Genomic DNA, 20,150 nt, shown 5'->3' with positions numbered 1-20,150 from the left:
CTGAAAAACTGTGACTGCAGTGTGTAGGTTACACGGTTTAAGCTGATCTTATTGAAGAAATTCCCTGCTAAAAATAAATTCCAATGATTTAAACTACAAATACTATTACAATTATTAACCATTAGCTGATACCATTAAAACAATTAACAAATGTATTTGTCATTTGTTTTGGGCCATATTCCATTTGAATTTAATGGTTTGTATGTGCAGCCTATTGGTCCCTAATGGCAATTACGTGACACATCAGGTGCGTTTCTTCCCACTGCCAGTGATGTAGGTAAGTTCAGTCACAATACTTATACTACATACACTCAGTATGTTGTTAGATTATATACGGTTTAATTACACACCAGAGTGTAAATTGCATATGCCACTATTTACAATAAGTGAAAATATCATCTGTTGTAAATTCATTATTTCTTATTGATTTGCACAGAATTGTATTAATTTGTGATGTGTGTTTGGTTTAAAAAAAATAAAATATGTTCTTTCTTTTTTGTACTTCTGAAGTAGATATAACTGTGCTTGTAAACTACTGTTAATAATTATGCATTTATTTATTTTGCTGTCCTTTTCTGCATAACGCGGTGGCTCATTTTTGCTTATCGCGGCCCATTCGGCATGTTTTGCGGCCGACCCACCAGCCCGCTCGGTTCTCCAACTGGCCAGTCCACCCCTGATAGGCCCCAAATTGCGTCGGCCCACCGGGAAAATGCCAGATTGCCAGTCTAGCCCTGTTTTCAATATAAAAATGGTGGTTTCTATGCAACCTCACCTAAGAGTATTATGTGTATTTCAGTCTCTTGAGCTTGTTGATCTTCCTGCATGTTGCCGCAGAAAAAACAATTCGTTTTGGTCGTTACGCAGGACTTACGGATCAATCTCCACTCCTCCCGGGAGAAGTTCAATGAAGTGTGAGAGGTGAAAATGAACTAAATCTATACGTATTTAACGCCGCACGAGGCTATTTTGCAGTATGACTTGTGCAACTGGTCATGCAACATGAAGAAAATCACTTAAGAAAAGATAGCTCTTGACCTTTTGTGACGACATGCCCCTATCCCTGATAGCACACGTACATGCTAAATGGACACTGATCATATGTCTTAGAGACATTCATGACTGGAATGTATGCAAATTAAGTTGTTTATCAGATATTGTGCTTTCCAGATGAAACGCTCTTAGACATCTCTGTGATATACGTGTGCTATCTGGGTATAGTTGTCACACTATATGGGGTAATATGTCGCACATGGGAACCTGCTGTTTTTGACAAGAAATACGAAATATGATCTTAATTCTATAAAAAGCCATCATCCACAAATATCTGTATTGACAATGCGCTATAGGCTATTTAATTGCTAAATAAAACACATATGACAATTTCCCCCGTCCTAAATGGTTGTCCTTTGTCATAGTTACACACATACTGAAGCATCACTAGCGATACATATATCGCCACGGCCTATATGATCTCTAAATGTAACTATTAAACCATTACTGATTGTGCTAATCAAGTCATGTTACGTCTTGTAGACATTTACAAAATGAAGACAAAAAGCCGGAACATTCTTCCACACATATCAGGAAGGAGGGGGGTCTGGACGGAGCTGTGTTGTGTACTAGCCCTCCGTTCTGTTGCGAGGAATAAGTCCTAAATAAATCATTAATCCAATGCTGCGGCCTGTTCAAACACAATACTCAATTCTCTATGTGGCACTGTTTTTATATACTCTACTGTTCCACCAACAGTGTTTACAGTAACCTGGAAACGAAAGCATTTCAATCCTGAGTCATTCTAGATGGAAACATCCTCTTTTACATCTAGAATTGATATTTGAAAGCATAGTTCACCAAATAATGAAAACTCAGTCATCATTTACTGAACCCTTTATGTTACATTTCTTCCATTGATCACAAAAGGAGATGTTAGGCATGATGGAGGCAGTCAGCCATTAACATTTGACTTTTTTCTTCCACGGAAGAAAGAAAGTCATAGGGGTTTGGAACAATAGTAAATTATGAGAATGCCTCACTAAAATCTTAGCAGAGATAAATATTGATTACAAAAATACTGAAGAGTATCAACAAAAATAGTTAAATCTTAAATGCATGGCAACACTGTCCATGTGTTATACTTTCTATAGTTTATTTCCACGTTGCTTCTTCGTCAAATAGCAAAGTCAGATGTAAACAAAGTCTGTATAAAGCCTCTGAATGAAACATTTTTCAGCTTTATGATAAACACATTGATTGTCAGTGTGATAATGCAGTAAATAGGATTTCCAAGAAACATTTTTGCTAAAGTACACACTCGTGTACATTGTGTTTAGCAGCTTGGCGTTTTTCTATAAATCGTTCAAATTTAAAATAAAATGGCATATCAGATGAAACTAGAGACTCTTCTCTTTTGACTCAAACAGGTTTCTATGTAAGAACCTAATGAGGTTTCTTACCAGATGTACTTTTGTTGGCGTTTCTCCCAAAGACAAACTCCGCTGTGGTCAGCACCATGTTGTTTTGTTACATGTAACCCTTTACTGACAGCACAGATTCTCCTGAACTGAGATCAGTCGGTTTAAATTCATAAAAATTATGCGTTGCGTATAGCGAAGCCAAAATACAACGTCCAAGCATGTGTACTCAGGGTCACATGAGGTTAAAAAAAAGCTAAAATGGTAGTTACGCTGACAGTGGAAGTGAATGGGGCCAATTTTTGGAGGATTTAAAGCAAGAAATATAAAACTTATAATTTTATAAATGCACTTACATTAATTTGTCTGTATTATTTAAGCTAAAAAAAAATAAAAGGTACATTTTTAAAGTTGTTAAGGATTTTAGGCATTACATCATCATGGGAACGAAGTTGTAAAATTGGATATAACTTCACACAGAAAAGGTTTGATCAATTTTATCACACTGAAATCATGTTATCATGCATATTGTTTACATCATGTACCTGTAGCTATACATTTGAAACAGTGATTTTTTTTTACGTTTACAGATTGGCCCCATTCACTTCCATTGTAGGTATTGAACCCAAAATATTCATTTAAATATAGAAATTAAAAAAATTGTGAATTAATTAAAAAATAAACAATTTTACCCAATATTTGTGTGCACTATTTAAAACATTTTTTGCAGATTAGAGTATCACTTCTTTACGTTAGCAACATGCTAACACCAAACTCTATTACAATCAATTGTGAGTCACGTCTCCCTTGTGCTACACGTGAGCGGAGCTATTTGTATGATGCACAAAGATGCTGCCTGCGTAGAGTGTTCCAAATCAGTCATAATGAGGTTCCATTTCAGTTTAGAAGGCAGCTGCCTTTTTCGAAAGTAGAGACTTGTTTTTCCTCCCCATACTTACTGGTTTAGGCATTAGTATCGCTGTCTATGCTGTGTTTTGAAAGCAGAGAGTCCCTGAAATAAAGAGAAAGAGGGAGATACATTTAGTCCATTGAGATTGAACATCACCTGAAATTTCTCCTGCATGTGGTGTGAACGTAACCATAGCAGCAGAGGCCATAAATAATTACAGTGGGAGTTGCAACTTTTACCTTCTCATTATATCCCATAACCCTCGACTCATCCTCAAGAACCGACAAGCATGAAGAAGCATTAACAGGTGAAGGGGGAAAACGTGTGCTTGCGTGCTTTCTCACAACTCGGTAAATAGAACGCACGCATGACGTACTGCATTAGGTATTTTTAATTTTTTTTCAAAAGCTCAGAGAGACGTGACGAAAATGTTTGCCGTGATTCATTTTGCAACTTGAAACATATAAAAGCTCTTTCAAATGCCTTATGCCTTGTTCTAATCAATCTCACCATGCTTTTGAATTAGCAGATAAATGGAACAATTTTTTGTCCTAATGTTCTGCATTTGCTTTATTTCTGCACAGCTGTGGTCCTTTATCAAAGAAAACAGGAACACGGTAAAGTGCTGAGACTACATTATTGCATCACTGACTCAAAACAGATATGATAGAAACTTTGTTAAGACCTGTTGAGACTAATTTACACTTTTTAATATATTAAAAGTCAAATGTTAGAAAATCAGTGTTTGGAGAGAAAGGAGATATTTAATTTAAATATGGGCAATATGGGCTTACAATAATTAAAGGGCCAGATCACCCAAAAATGAAAATTCAGTCTTTGTTTAATCACCCCTGTGTTGTTTTGACGTTCTTAACACAAAGGGAGAAATTGTGAAAAAAAATAAATAATTTGTGTTCAGTGATGTCATACAATTACTGTTTAACTAAAACAGGTCTGCCACAGCGATGGTGACAACAGAACACAACACAGCTGCACACAAAACAGAGAACAAAGATAAACGAGTTTTCACTTGAACACCCCAATGTAGCGAGGGTGCTGCGTGAACTGTTGCTCTCGTGCCCTATCATCAGGGGCGGATTTAGGCATGGGCGACATGGGCATCACAATGTGGTTGTTAAGGTGTTTTAGTTGTTTTGTATAGTGTTGCTCTGCAGTTGCTAGGGTGTTCTGGGTGGTTGCCATACAGTTGCTTAGGTGTTCTGAATGGTTATTGGGGCATTACAATGTGGTTTTCTAATATGTTCTGAGTGTTTTAGCGTGTTGCTGTGTGGTTGCCATGGTGTCCTGGGTGGTTACCATAAAGTCACTAATGGCGCTTTTCCATTACCAGTACCAGCTCGCCTCGGCTTGCCTCGACTCGGCTCGCTTTTCGCTCCGTTTTCCATCGCAGACAGTACCGCCACAAATAATACCCGGTCGTCATAGCGACACCGCAGGAAACTGCCGTGACGTAATCTTATACGCGACACACATCCTCTACCCACACACACAGGACAATGGAGGAAATCGAGTGTATGCTGTTTTTGATCCTCGGGATGTGGCTGTTTCTCACAGCAAGAAGACAAACGTTGTTTCATGAGAGGCTGAGGGCAGCAAAACGAAATACTGCTGAAAAAAACAGGAGAGTTTGGGAATTACTACAGAGTTCAGACTACGAGACCGAATCCGGTTGTTCACAGCCGACGCTAAGAGGTTAAGTTATGCTAACATAGCTAACGTTTGCATATGTGTAAATACTATACTATATGCAAAGTATTTAATCAACTTTATAGCTACCAGTATTACGTACTAAAATGTGCATGGTTTATGTGTTTCAGATCTGTTTAGCTTTGCAAAGTCGCCGCTGACAGACCGTCTGTTTGGGCTTTCAACCGAGCTACCGATTCACTGACACTGGACGGCTGATAGTAGAACAGCAGATCTACAACAAGAAAATATGTCGAGCACGGGTAGTGTTTGAAAACGCTTTTGGTAGACTGAAGGGAAGGTGGCGTTGCCTCATGAAAAGAAATGACTGTGATGTTATAATTGTGAAATCTATGATTCTTACTTGCTGTGCTTTGCATAACCTTTGTGAGAGTCACGGAGAGGACTATGACAATGACTGGGATGCACCTGCAGCAGCAGAGCCTGTGGTGGCAGTGGCACAGGGTGTTGAGGAGGAGGGCAGAGATGTACTGAGAGGGTCTGATGCGTTATTTTAATTGCTAAATAAATACATTATCATTAAATATGTTGTCTCTGCTGTTTTTCATTAAAGGTTATCACAGTATACAATCTGAAAATACTTGTTCAAACCCTTGTAAAAAAGCAAACCATCAAAAAAAGACACTGTTTGTAATAAGTTTCAAAAAGGTTTTATTTAAACACGCATACAAATAGAAAAAATATAATATTAATATAAATTCACACATCCAACTATATACATATGTTACATGTAGTGCAAACATTTAATTAAAATAAACAAAGGGGTTTCAGTCCAGGGGCGGTGGAACAGCATCCCGCCGGTTCAGTGCCTGGACAAGCTGGCTCAGGGTTCCCAGAAAGGCCTGGTTGAAGGACGACATTGCAGCAATCTCCTCTCTCCTTAAAGCCGCTCGAGTTCTCGGGCATGTGCTGCATCATCGAGTGCCATCTGTAAATGTCGCTCCCGCTGTGCCATAATAATAGTTTTGTAGGCTATATCTGTGCAAACTATTTAAAAATGGCGGAGTTATTCTGGATACTCCGTCTGGCGCGCGCAATGATGACGCAGTGAATAGTGACGATTCTCTCTGACCAGTCAGCAGTCGGCATTGTTTTTACGTCACATTTTAGTATCGCCTCAGCCCGCTCAAAACCTCGCCGGAGGTGGTACGAAAAAAAGTACCCGAAAGCAGGTACAGGTACAACTTTTACACAGTGGAAAACCAAACAAAGCCGAGTCAAGTTGAGCCGAGGCGAACTGGTACTGTGTAGTGGAAAAGCGCCATAAGGTGTTCTGAGTGGTTAAAAGGACATTACTATGCGGTTGCTAATGTGTTCTGGGTAGTTTATAGAGTGTTGCAATGCAGTTGCTAGGGTGTTCTGGGTGGTTTCCATTCAAAGGCATTAATACATTGTTGCTAATGTATTCTGAGCTGTTTTCTGCATTTAGTTATGATGTTTCTGGGTGGTTTCCAGGGCATAACTATGCAGTTGCTAAGGTGTTCTGAGTGTTTTGTAGAGTATTGCTATGCAGTTGTTTGGGTGTTCTGGGTGGTTGCCAGGGTGTTGTTATACAGTCGCTAAGTTGTTCTGAGTAGTTACCAAGGCATTAATATGCAGTTGCTAATGCATTCTGAGTGTTTTGTAGAGTGTTGCTATGCAGTTGCTATGGTGTTGTGGATGGTTGTCATACAGTTGCTAAGGCATTCTGAGTTGTTCCTAGGGGCATTACTATGTGTTTTCTAATGTGTTCTGAGAGGATTATAGAGTGTTGCTATGCAGTTGGTAGGGTGTTCTGGGTGGTTGCCATTCAGACGCTAAGGAGTTCTGATTGGCTACCAGGGCATTACTATATGGTTGCTAAGCTATACTGAGTACATTTCTACTGTAGAGATGGCTTGAGTCTCTCCTTTAAGTTATGCACCAAAGTTTGATACTCAGAGTTAGGGGTTTGTTAACATCCCAATCCCTAAGTATGATCAATAGCAATAGCAACCTCCTGTTGAACGGGGTGATTTGAAAAACATCGACCCCTCTTGTTTGCAGTGTATATTGGATGCTGTTGGCTCTCTTCATCTTTATTTAAAGAGAGATAGATGCTCTTTCCTTTCTGTTTGTTTGAGAAAAACTACTGAGAAATAATTCAGATTGGAGTCAGCTGCTTATCCTCCCACTATTCCACTTTACAGTCCTGATCTCAAATCAGCTTCTAGGATGTCCCCAGACATGCTGAATGTACAGATACAAACAATTGTTCTGATCTCAGAGCAGGGTTTAAAGACAGAGCTCTGTGCGTCTCATAACCAGCATGGAGCCTGTGTACACGGTTTGGAGGCTGAAAGCTTTTCTGCGTTTCCGGATAGACTACAAAAGTGTTCCGTTCCGACACAGCATGATTGGATAATGTGACATGGGGACAATGACTTGCACACTTCTTTGTACTTAGTTTACATTTCTCAGAATAACAAAGGAAATTACGCTGGAGCAAAGCCATACTTTAAGGCCTGTAGGCATTGAAAAGTAAGTATTTCTGTAACAGCTGATCTACTGGAATTTTCTCAGAATGGTGCCAAAAACAAAAAACATCCCGTGAGCGGCAGTTCTGCGGATGGAAACACCTTGTTAATGAGAGAGGTCAACAGAGATTGGCCAGACTGGTTCGAACTGACAAGGTAACTCGGATAACCACTCTGTACAATCATGGTGAGAACAATATCATCTCAGAATGCTGAGATGTGGGTGTACACTGTTTTGGTGGCACGAGGGGGACCTACACAATATTAGGCAAGTGATTTTTTGTGGCAAATTGGTGTACGATTATGTCCTGCATCGCTGCTATGCTTCAATTACCATTCATCAACATTATGACTCACTTTATCATTTCCTTTCACTGTTTGATGTTCTTCATAGTCAAGGCCCTTTTGATGCATGTCCTAATGGCACAACAATCTAATATTTTATCCTGAAGCCAGAGAAAGGAATTTCAAGCTGTGAATTCACTGCAGTAATTACGGAAATAGCTTACCACCAATATGAAATTTCAGTGAAGTCATTCCAAACACTTGTACTGTTATTTTTCTGTGGAACTGAGGGTTGCCAACTGAGTCATTATGTATTTTGCCAGACATGAAAACATTCTGTATTTTAGTGCCCCTGTCCCATATTGAAGTGCTAAAAAGGCTCAAGCATCCCATATTCGTGTGGCAAAAAGCTGTTACCACAAGGAGAAATTCTGAATCATAATGGAATATTCCGGGTTCAAGTTAAGATCATTCGACAGCATTTGTGGCATAATGTGGATTATCACAAAAATGCATTTTGACTAGTCCCTCATTTTCTTTAAAATAAAGAAGAATATGGATTAGAGTTAAGCACTTACAATGGACGTGAATGGGGGTCAATCTGTAAACGTTAAAATACTCACTGTTTCAAATGTATAGCCACAAGACATAAACAATATGCATGTTAATATGATTTTAGTTTGACAAAATCACTTACTAACCTTTCCTGTGTAATGTTATATCCAATTTCACACCATCGTTGCCTTGACAATGTTTTAACGGATTTCTGATTGGCTAAAACAGCACGGGTCGCTTCCCAGTCTCCTTTTTGCCTAGGACTGTCACAGTGATGTGTGAATTCTCAACACTTATTTCAGTGCTATCTGTGAGGTTGTAGGGTCATTGTTTGTTTGGTGGGCCAATGAAAAAATTTATTCAAGTACCTTTCAAAAAGCTTCTCGAGACCCCTGCGTTCCATTGTGGGTCATCTTAGATGCATGTAATCACATTCTCTAATTTGACACTATATCATCACACGTCAGAACTATAAAAAATAGTTTCTCGAGACGTTCTGGCCATAGAGCTGTTTGAAGACATGAAGTCAATTTGCAGGTGAAATCGGATGGCTAATTCGCCAGGAATTTCCTATGGATTTTTTTTCGAATAAAAGATTTGGATTTATGAGTAAAACAAGGTCGGTACACATTACTTGAAGATACACTCCTTCATACCTCATGCTTAAAAGATTGAAGCTGCAGTGTTTATTTTTCCCATCCTGTTTTATCCCCATTTTGGAATGCCCAATTCCCAATGCACTCTAAGTGCTCATGGTGGCATAGCGACTTGCCTCAATCCGGGTGATGGAGGACGAATCTCAGTTGCCTTAACATCTGAGACCGTCAGTCCATGCATCTTATCAAGTGGCTTGTTGAGCACATTACCGCAGAGACGTAGCGCATGTGGAGGCTTCACGCTGTTCTCTGCGGCTTCCACGCACAACTCGCCGCGCGCCCCACCGAGAGCGAGAACCCCATTATAGTGACCACGAGGAGGTTACCCCATGTGACTCTACCCTCCCTAGCAACCGGGCCAATTTGGTTACTCAGGAGACCTGACTGGAGTCACTCAGCACTCCCTGTATTCAAACTCGCGATTCCAGGTATGGCAGTCAACGGCAATACTCGCTGAGCTAGTGTTTTGGCCCAGTGTTTTGTTTATAAAAGTATGTGGCTTTAAACTTTGATTTGAAGCAAAAAAATCGGACAAAAAGACAAAGACTCGTCTTTCATGAGGGTGCGATCTACAATCCCATGAAGCATTGTGAATTATTGTGAGCAATTTGATAAAGAATTATAGAAATATTTACAATTATTGATTTTAAGTTGTTGATCATACATATATTTTAAGTTTACTGCAAAATATTCCGATATGCGCAAATATATATATAGTTTAAGGGAGGATGAGACGACTCAATCGTGTCGTTCACAGCACGCTATTCCGCGGGCTTTGTTGTCCAAGGTTCTGTGATTGGTGGATCTTTCTCCACTGGAGCGAGTGTAGTTTAGTTGTGTACCACGAACAATGAAGTTGAAGTAGCACGGACTGATGGCTTCAACAAAGGCATAAACCAGACTGTTGAGTTCTACTGTGTTGTTTTGACGTCATGCATAAAAAAGTCTGGAATCTGCTCAAAGTAGGATGAAATCGTGAGCAGCATAGTTCTAGTACACACACACAGTTTACACCTCTCACTGCCTCTTGGTAGATCTTCTCATCCGTCGGTTTAACATGTTTTTCTGTTTACAGACAGAAGGGGAAGCTCGCACCACTCACCGATACTTCAAGAACGAACACAGTATTCATCAACAGAACATCTATTCAACATGTCTCCGTTTAGAATAGCATATATGTCAACAGATAATCGTATTCACCTGTAAACCAGATAATACATTGATTAGTCTGGATTCATTTTACAGTGCACACTAAAAAAACAAATAATTAAAAAAGTGTGCATGCTGCCTGAAAATGATAAGTTGAGTCAACTCTAGAGGGAAAGTTGTTGAATCAGAACATAAAGCTAAACTTGACTTTCTCAGTTCAATCAACTTTATTCTACATCAATTCAAACTGAATACAAGTTGAACTACTTATATTATCATTTGATATTATTGGTTTTCATAGAAGTAGATAGGGCTATCCCATTGTCAGAGGTCAAATAAGCTGCCATATAATGGTATAAGGCCATTTGGTGATCTGAGATCAATGCGATCATATTCAGACTCGCTTTACACACAAATCACAAAGATGGTGACAATCATCAAACACGTCATTGAGTAAAAAGATGAGCTTTGAATTATTGCTACATGACAAATAACTGAAAGTGTCAAAAAACGTTTCGGTTACCTAAGTAACCTCGGTTCTCTCTAGATGAGGGAACGAGTATTGCGTAAGCTAGCTAACGCTACGGGAAAGATTCATCTTTTCTGAGATATTGAAGCCAAAAAATTATACTTAATTTTGTATCATTTGTCAACGCAGTGCAGCAACTGCAGACCTTGAGCGGGCTAGCTAGCGAGCGGTGGAGAGGGAAGGTGGAGGGGGAAGGTGGAGGGGGAAGCCCAGCCCGCTGCCACACATATGTCCTGAATGGAAATCCCGCTGGACCATGCCCACGAGGAGGCCATGCCTCTGGTGGAGTGAGCCCTAATGCCTAACGGGCATTGCAGGTCTTTCGACGTGTACGCGGCAGCAATAGCGTCCACTATCCATCTAGACAGTGTCTGTTTTGAGGTGGCGAGACCCTTGGTGCGCCCTCCGAACGAAACGAAAAGCTGCTCAGCGCGTCTGAAAGAGGCGGAGCGCGCAGTATACAATCTCAGTGCTCTGACTGGGCAAAGGAGATTTGTGTCGCGTTCGCTATCGGATGCTGGCAGAGCCGATAGGGAAATAATCTGTGCTCTGAAAGGAGTACCGATCACCTTGGGGACATAGCCATGTCTAGGCTTTAAAATGACCTTGGAGTCACTTGGTCCAAACTCCATACACGCAGCGCTGACAGACAGCGTGAAGGTCTCCCACACGTTTAACTGATGACAGGGCAGTCAGAAAACGGTTTTGAGTGAAAGGTATTTCAAATCCACGGATTCAAGCGGTTCGAAAGGGGGCTTTCATAGCTTCGAGAACTACAGAAAGATCCCAGATAGGAACCGATGGGGGCGCGGGGTTTCATCCTTCTAGCTCCCCTGAGGAAGCGGATGACCAGCTCGTTTTTTCCCGTGACTGGCCGTGCAGGGGTTCGGCGAACGCCGCGACGGCCGCCACGTACACTTTGAGCGTGGATGGGGATCTGCCCTTATCCAACAGCTCTTGTAAAAACACGAGCAGTGACGACACCCCACATGTCCGTGGGTCCAGGTCTCTGTCGGTGCACCATTTTGAAAACACCGACCATTTGGACGCATAGAGTCTTCTCGTGGAAGGGGCTCTAGCGTGTATGATAGTGTTCATTACTCCTTCTGGCAAAGCGACGGGTAGTCGTTAATCACCCACGCGTGCAGCGCCCAGCTTTGGGTGGGGATGCCAGATCGTGCCGCGAGCTTGAGAGAGGAGATCTGCTCTCACTGGGATGGGCCACGGGGCTGTCAGTGACAGCTGCGTAAGCTCCGGGAACCATGTCTGATTCTCCCAGCGGGGCTATGAGGAGCACCGAGTGACGCGTTTCCTGATCCTCTGTATTACCTGTGGCAATAGCGAGGCGGGAGGGAAGGCGTAAAGCGGGCGGTTGGGCCAGTCCTGGGCCAGCGCGTCCTCGCTTTTCGAGAAAAATACTGGGCAGTGAGAGTTCTCTTCTGACGCGAAGAGGTCTATCTCTGCTCTGCCGAATATTTGCCATAATTTCTGGACTGTTTGAGCGTGCAGGGACCATTCACCTGGGGGAACATTGTCTCTGGACAGTCTGTCTGGGCCGTCGTTCAGGTGGCCTGGCACGTGTGTCGCCCTCAGCGAGCGCAGGTGGCCCTGGGACCAACTTAGTATGCGTTTTGTCAGATGGAAGAGGTTCCTGGATCTGACACCGCCCTGACGGTTTAGATAGGATACCACAGATCTGTTGTCCGAACGGACCAGGACGTGGTGACCCTGAATGACCGGGAGGAAGCGCACGAGCGTGTACTCGACCGCTATCATTTCCAGACAATTTATGTGAAGGAGCTTTTCCTGAACTGACCATAGGCCGAAAACCGGCGAGCCCTCGCGAGACCGCGCTCCAACCCGTGTTGGACGCGTCTGTCGAGATGACTTTTCGGCGAGATACAGCTCCCATCGTCACTCCCCGCTAATACCATTCGGCCACCGTCCAAGGCTGCAGAGCTGATATACAGGTCTGAGTCACTCTGATCGGCTGGCGGCCTGTGGCCCACGCCCGGCGAGACGCGCGGGTGTTTAGCCAATGCTGAAGCGGGCGCATGCACAGTAAACCCAGCTGAAGTACTGCTGAGGCCATGTAACCTAACACTCTCTGAAATGTTTTCAGAGGCGTGAGGCTGTTCATCTGAAAAGACGCGGCTAGTCGCCGTGTAGATAAGCGAGCCGTCATTGCCACAGAGTCTAGTTCTATTCCAAGGAAGGAAATTGCCTGACTGGGCTGTAGTGAGCTCTTGGTCCAATTGACTGCAAGACCCAGACTGTTCAGATGACTGAGGAGAACTGTCCTGTGAGACAGAAGCTCCGTATGTGACTGTGCCAAAATCAGCCAATCGTCCAAATAGTTCAGAATTCGCAAGCCCTGACTCCGCAGGGGTGCGAGCGCCGCATCCATGCACTTCGTGAAAGTACGGGGTGCTAAGGACAGGCCGAACGGAAGGACAGTGTATTGATAAACCTGATCGTCGAAGGCGAATCTCAAGAATGGCCTGTGACGGGGATTTATCTGAATCTGAAAATAGGCATCTTTCAGATCGAGAGAAATAAACCAGTCCCCCTGGCGCACATGCGCGAGGAGTTTCCTGATTGTAAGCATTTTGAACGGTCTTTTTGCAAGCACCTTGCAAAACCCTGAGATCTAATATTGGTCTGAGGCCGCCGTCTTTCTTGGGGACAAGAAAATAACGGCTGTAAAACTCCGACTCGCTCAGTGTAGGCGGCACTCTCTCTATGGCCCTTTTGCACAGAAGGTTTGCTATTTCTGAACGAAGCATGCAGGCTGCTTCCGTGTTCACAGTAGTTTCGAGCACGCCCTGAAGCGGGAGGGCGGCGATCGAACTGTAGCAAATAGCCCTGTTTTATTGTGCTTAACACCCATTTGCATATCCCTGGGATAGCTTCCCACGCTTTGAAGCGTAATGCTAGAGGGTGAATGGCCGAGTCGCCCTGATTGCCGTACACAGCGGGCTGAACAGAATGTGCGAGCGCGCTTATTGTGCTTATGCATGACTGCTCGCAGACAGCAGGGACATGCTGTTCTGTGAGTGACTTCCCGATTGAGATGAATGGGGAAAGAGTCACATCTGTTAAGTGATGCGCGAGCATAGTCGCGGGCAAAGTCCTTTTTTTACTATAAATCCCCATGTTCACATTCTTCTTTTGTTTTTGGCGATTCGCATTCTTTGTGCATATCGCCACCTACTGGGCAGGGAGGATAATAGTACAAAAAGACTAAAATATTTATCTGTTTCTCACCCACACCTATCATATCACTACTAAAGACATGGATTTAGCCACTGGAGTCATATGGACTACTTTTATGCTGCCTTTGTGTGCTTTTTGGAGCTTCGAAAGTTTGGTACCCATTCACTTGCATTGAATGGACCTACAGAGCTGAGATATTCTTCTAAAAATCTTAATTTGAGTTCAGCAGAAGAAAGTAAATCATACACATCTGGGATGAGTAAATGATGTGAGAATATTAATTTTTGGGTGAACTATCTCTTTTGAATTACTGTTATTTCTCTGATTTATATAATGTAATTATTTCAACTGACAGCCCTAGAAAAAAACTGTTTGTTTCCCTTGAATGGTGCGTGTTCTCTGTTTTCACTAATCAATATATCAGGTATATTTTTATGTTATTGTACAGCTGCGTTTGTGCTTTTTCATTAAACTTCCTTAAAACAAATATGTTGGCCTTCATGTTGTCATGGCAACGCAAGTGACATCAGACATTGCGTGGCGTCTAAAAGTAAGAGAATAACAGACAAAGAGAAGAAAGATGGAAAGAGAAAGACAGGGAGAAGCGTATGTGAGTAACGCAATATTGCGACCCTGAAAGTTGCGAGAAAAAAACTGCCTGCAGTAAAGAAAGAAAGAAAGCATGATGGGGTCAAAACACTAATAAAGAATGACCTAAAAAAAAACAACAGACTAGGTAAAGTGAGCTTGTTCAATACTGGAATAGAAAGAATGTAAAAACATTCAGCTGTTCGTTCTGAGAGGCTGCAACAATTATTTAAATGCATTTCTTAACATCCGGGGGCCAGTATTCGTCCTCGGTTAACTAGCTGGTGAGTCACAAACTATAGCAAGTAAAATGTAATGAAACGGCTCAAATGCCTCCAGAATAACAAGAAAGCTATTTTTCTTCTATTGTCTATCCTCAGAAGCACATCAGTGTCATTTATAAACAGGAGGAGGGGTGAGCACTGAATGTGAGGCAGAATTGAATTAAGTGAAATCAGCACAGCTGTATGATTTGATCGCAACCCACTTCATTTGTCACGTCTCCAAGCGCCCTTTTAGCCTGAAACTCATACTTTTGAGTGGACTGCAATTAAATCCTTAAACTCTTGGGCAGGAACTCTCCTCAGAGCCCACTTGGTGTTTTGAATTCAATTAAATACCATGTAGTTATTTTTTGATAGGCATTTTATTCTTTCTGAAGGGGCAGTGCACTGGTTTGAAGTAATGGGACGATATGGTCCCATGGTTCACGATTCGATGTGATCTCGATTCGATGTAATAACACTTAAATGACAAAATATGACATTTATTTACTGACAAAAATCTTGAGCAAAACACACATTATCATTTCTCATTCAAATAAAGTTATTTAATACACAATATAAATGCTCAAAGTTTAAATAATAAGAGTTGCTCATATACCTTTCTATATCAAATAGTGGGGTACATTCAGGCTTCTCGGGTTTTAATAATTTGTTTGTCATTATTATACATATAATCACATTTTATCTTAAAAATTGTACATTCTATGAATTCATATTATATACATATAATAATGATATGAGCTATCACTGTTTGAAATAATGTGTACAATTTACAAGTAATAACATTAAGATTACATTCATTTGTATTAGAAATGCTAAAAAGGTTACTGTCACTTTAAGAGTTCAACAAGCGGCTCACAGTGTTCCGGTTCAGCGAACATCAATGAGAATCTCCCGGTTTCTTTGGCGCATTTATGCTGTGTGAGATTCAAATTAATATTTATTTTTCCTTTTTTTTTTATCTGACTGTAAAGAACAGAAGGGATATTAAGACACATTATTCAATGAAAGTGGAGTGTGCCTCATCTTTGATGGACACACATTACACGGAGGAAACGATCCGTTTTAACCTCAAGCACTTTTCATCAAAACAAGGTGATTTTCCATGTATTTCAGTACTTGCATTTCTAAAAAGATACATTCGAGCATTTAAGGACCTTGTGAGGACACTGTAAACAGTGTAGAAAAAAGCGCAGTAGGGGTAAAATCAAGCGATGGAGATATTATGATGTTTGACGGGTTATTTCATTTATGATCACATGGAGAGGAAACAATGTTGCACAGTTCATAATATCAAGTTATGCCATGAAATGGTGAGTAATTGTTTTTGGTTAGCAATGCCCAGCTGTATTTTTTTTAACAGAGTACTCGGCAATCAAACAGAATGTGGTGCAGAGGGGGGCTGGGCCGGGTCGGAATAGCCTGATGAATAGTCCCCAATCAGCCTGATGAGGCGCGCGAGGGATAAAGGCGGCCGGTGACGATGGTTCGAGAGAGAGAGAGAATTACGGGCATGTCCGTCATGTGTGTTTATGTTTGTGTACTTTTGGTTTAAGTTTTCATTAAATGTTATTTATGTTGACAAGCCGGTTCTCGCCTCCTCCTTGCCCATCCTTTAACAGTGTTACATTGGTGCCGAAACCCGGGAAGGAGAAGGGATGCCCGTGGCAGAGTCCTTGACACTGCCGTCCACCCAGGGGAGCGTCGCTGCCATCTGCCAGGTGAGGAAGTAGCCCGACCGCCCGGATGCGGGGAACGGCTGCCGTCCACGGGGCAAGTGGGGACTTGATACCCCGACCGCTTGGAGCGAGGGAGACGTCCCCAGAGACGCGGAGGGGACAAGGGAGACCGCCGTCCGCGAGGGGAGGAGGGAAGAAACTCTCTGACCGTCCGGAGTGGTAGAGCCACTGCCAGGGGCGGAGGAGTGTCCCCCATTTGCTGCCAGAAAAGCGGAGGGGTGTTCTACCCACTGGGGGTCGAAGGTTTGACTCTGGTTCGCCCGGGGTTGGAGCGGCTGTCATCCGCCTGAGTTTGGAGGAGTGTTCGAGGACCACGCGACGGTACATCAGAGAACCGGTGAGTGAGCTTTTTCTCTCTCTCCTCTCTCTCTCTCTCGAACCGTCGTCACCGGCCGCCTTTATCCCTCGCGCGCCTCATCAGGCCGATTGGGGACCGGACGCGCGATATTCTGACCCGGCCCCGCCCCCCTCCGCTCCACACAGAATCATAGAGCAGGCTACAGGCAGCCACAGTCACACCGTGTCCTAACCTGACAGCAAACGACACACGATAAAAGGTTTATTTTCTATGGTATTCAGAGATTTTGTCCTAACCAGCAATGACAAGCAACAGTACATACAATTTTCTATAGCTTGTTTTCTATTTTTGGCATTGTGTGGATAAATCTGTCCACTATGAACTGGCAACAGTCCAAAAACATTCTAAAAAATAAGGCTGGGCATAGAAATGCATACATTTTTTGTGTCTGTTGTTGCTATCGCTGTAGCAGACCTGTTTTTAGCTGAACAAAACGTTTTTTCACTTGAGCGCCACAATGTCACGAGGGCACTGGTGAACTGTTGCTCTCATGCCACACACACACAGGAGATCAACGTTCAGTGAACAGTTTCAATAAATAATACATTCGATTTGGATTAATTTCTCATTGAATCTTATCGTATGCTTTCACAACAATCATGAGTCTCATGGTATAATTTATTAGACTTCTGAATTATATTTTGCATTATTTTGAAGCTTGACGAGGTGGTCACCATAAACTGCCATTGTATGACATCACTGAGCACAACATTGTTTCACAATTTCTCCCTTTGTCTTAAAAAAGGGAAGAAAGTAAAGTAGGGTGAGTAAACAATGACTGAATTTTCGTTTTTGGGTGAACCAATCCTTTAAGGTAATTAGATGCAAGTACACCTAACTCAGATTTGCTATTTAAATGTTGTTGATTCAATTTAATAATTTTAATTTGGACTAACATTTAGGGCATGCAAAAGCTCATCTTAAAAAGAAGATTAAATGTTATCCTAGGTCAGTGTGGCAGGGCGGAGGGCAGGGCCGGGTCGTGATTCTACACACCCGGTCCCGTATTTGGCTAATTATGCCTCCGTGAGGGTTAAAGGTCGACTGCGGAGGATTGTGCGGGAGAGAGAGAGAGTTTACGGACATGTCCGTCGTGTGTGTTTATGTTGTCTTTTAAGTTTACTATTAAAATATGATTTACATCGTCAAGCCGGTTCTCGCCGCCTCCTTTCCGGGCTTCGGCACCAGTGTAAAGGGATCAATGGAAAGGAGGAGGCGAGAACCGGCTTGACGATGTAAATCATATTTTAATAGTAAACTTAAAAGACAACATAAACACACATTGACATTTCAAGTAATGTTTAATTAAGTCCCAGTAATAACAACATGAGGGATTACAGTGTGATGTCACAATGTGTGCTTTGATATTGGGCAAATTCGATTTCCTTTTTTAGAAGCTATCAATACTGGTATAAAATCTCAAATCATGTTTCAGTCTTTCTTTAACCAATCGGCTTTGAAACTGTGACTAAAATGTGTTTTAGTTTATGATTCACTTGATCAAAAGTCACCATTTTTGCTGCAATAATTACTTAAACCTTTATTTTATGACATGAAAACAACATAAAAACATGTTGCCATTTGAAAAATCTACTATTTTCAAAATAACTTGTCTTACACCAACTTTAGTAACATATCCAATGCATTAATTTGATGTTTATTTGTATTGTTTAATGGAAATATTGCAGTATTTTTAACTGTTTTTACACATATTAATTGAACCCCATTTATATACTTAAACATATTATATTTACACAGTATACTTTACATTTAAACAGTAAGTGGAGGGTGATTTTACACACTGATTATTTTAATGACTGACATGCAAAAGTGGATTAACCATATCTGTGCATGCTGTTAATTGCAAAGCAACTTGAATCAACATTTTATTAATAACAACAAAAACAAAACCTTTTGTTTATTGTCCCCTAGAATGCACATGGGTCAGAAATGATACAGTTGCATACATATTTACACAATTATCATATGCATACTTTGTAAACCTACTTGTTTTTTAAATTAATAATTGTTTTGTATCATTAAATATAATTATAAGAATAATTAAGATTTGGAGGTTATCACTACAAACTCCCCTTTAGCATAAAATCTGAAAACTAGATATGAAAACAATTACTCCACATGATCAAAGACACCTTAAAACATAGTATGTAATATATATATATATATAATATATATATAATATTATAAAACCTATGCAAATGACCATGGCATATATATTTTGTTTTATGTATCTGAGAGAGAATTGTATTGAACATAAACGTTTCTTAAAAGAACTGTTAAAAGCATGTACAACAAAAACAAAACAACACACAGGCAGATGAACAAAACACCTCTGTGATGACGTAATGGTCGGTCACTGCGTGGGTACATGCTGTACCGCACGTAAACTTATTACTTTAATGAATGTGTAATTTTCTATTAACTTAAACAATGCCCTTTTTCTTTCTTTCTTTCTTTCTTTCTTTCTTTCTTTCTTTCTTTCTCGTTTATTAGTTTAGTTACTGTATATTTTTGTTTCTGTTTTGACCTATGGTGTTGGTAAAGTGTTTTTTTTTAAACTATTCTTTATATTGCTGTTATGATTAATACTTAATGTTGTGTATGTAAACTGAATGTTCAAATAAAGCATTACAAAAAAAAAGAAAAAAAAGTTGTACCGCACGTGCTCACTCCCCTCACGTGAAATTCCATGTATTCCAAGGACGGACCACCGCACATAATCTCCCATCTAGCAACCGTGAGAAAACAAAAACCGTTCAACACGTAAAACAGATAAACATTGCGTAATTTCACATGATACACGTTTAATTTTTTACACCAATGTATGTGTGTCTGAATTTTAACGTCCTTCATATAAAATTAACCAAAAATAAATGTCAACGCTTTTCTCCACCCCGTACTGAGAAGTGGGCTCTCCCTAATTTGCATATTAATTAATGAGATTCCATTACCGCAAGGCTCTATGTGTGTCGATGTACTACAAATGTATTAGTAACGCCAGTTTTAAACATGTTATTCAATTATTTTTACATTTTATATTTAAAATATAATCGTGTTCACTTAAATTCACTAAAAGTGAGCTCTAAATGCACAAAACCTCTGAAATATGTAATCTTTATGACACACTCCCACCTTCCTTTCGAATGAAATTGGAACAGTCCGATAAAGCCACGCCCCCTCGAAATTCTCCTGTTGACAATGATGTTATTATTGTTTATATTCG

The sequence above is a fragment of the Xyrauchen texanus genome, chromosome 25, assembly GCF_025860055.1.
Source record: "Xyrauchen texanus isolate HMW12.3.18 chromosome 25, RBS_HiC_50CHRs, whole genome shotgun sequence".
NCBI classification, from domain to species: Eukaryota; Metazoa; Chordata; class Actinopteri; order Cypriniformes; family Catostomidae; genus Xyrauchen; species Xyrauchen texanus.
The sequence above is the reverse complement of the archived record's forward strand: the minus strand, read 5'-3'. Positions refer to the sequence as shown.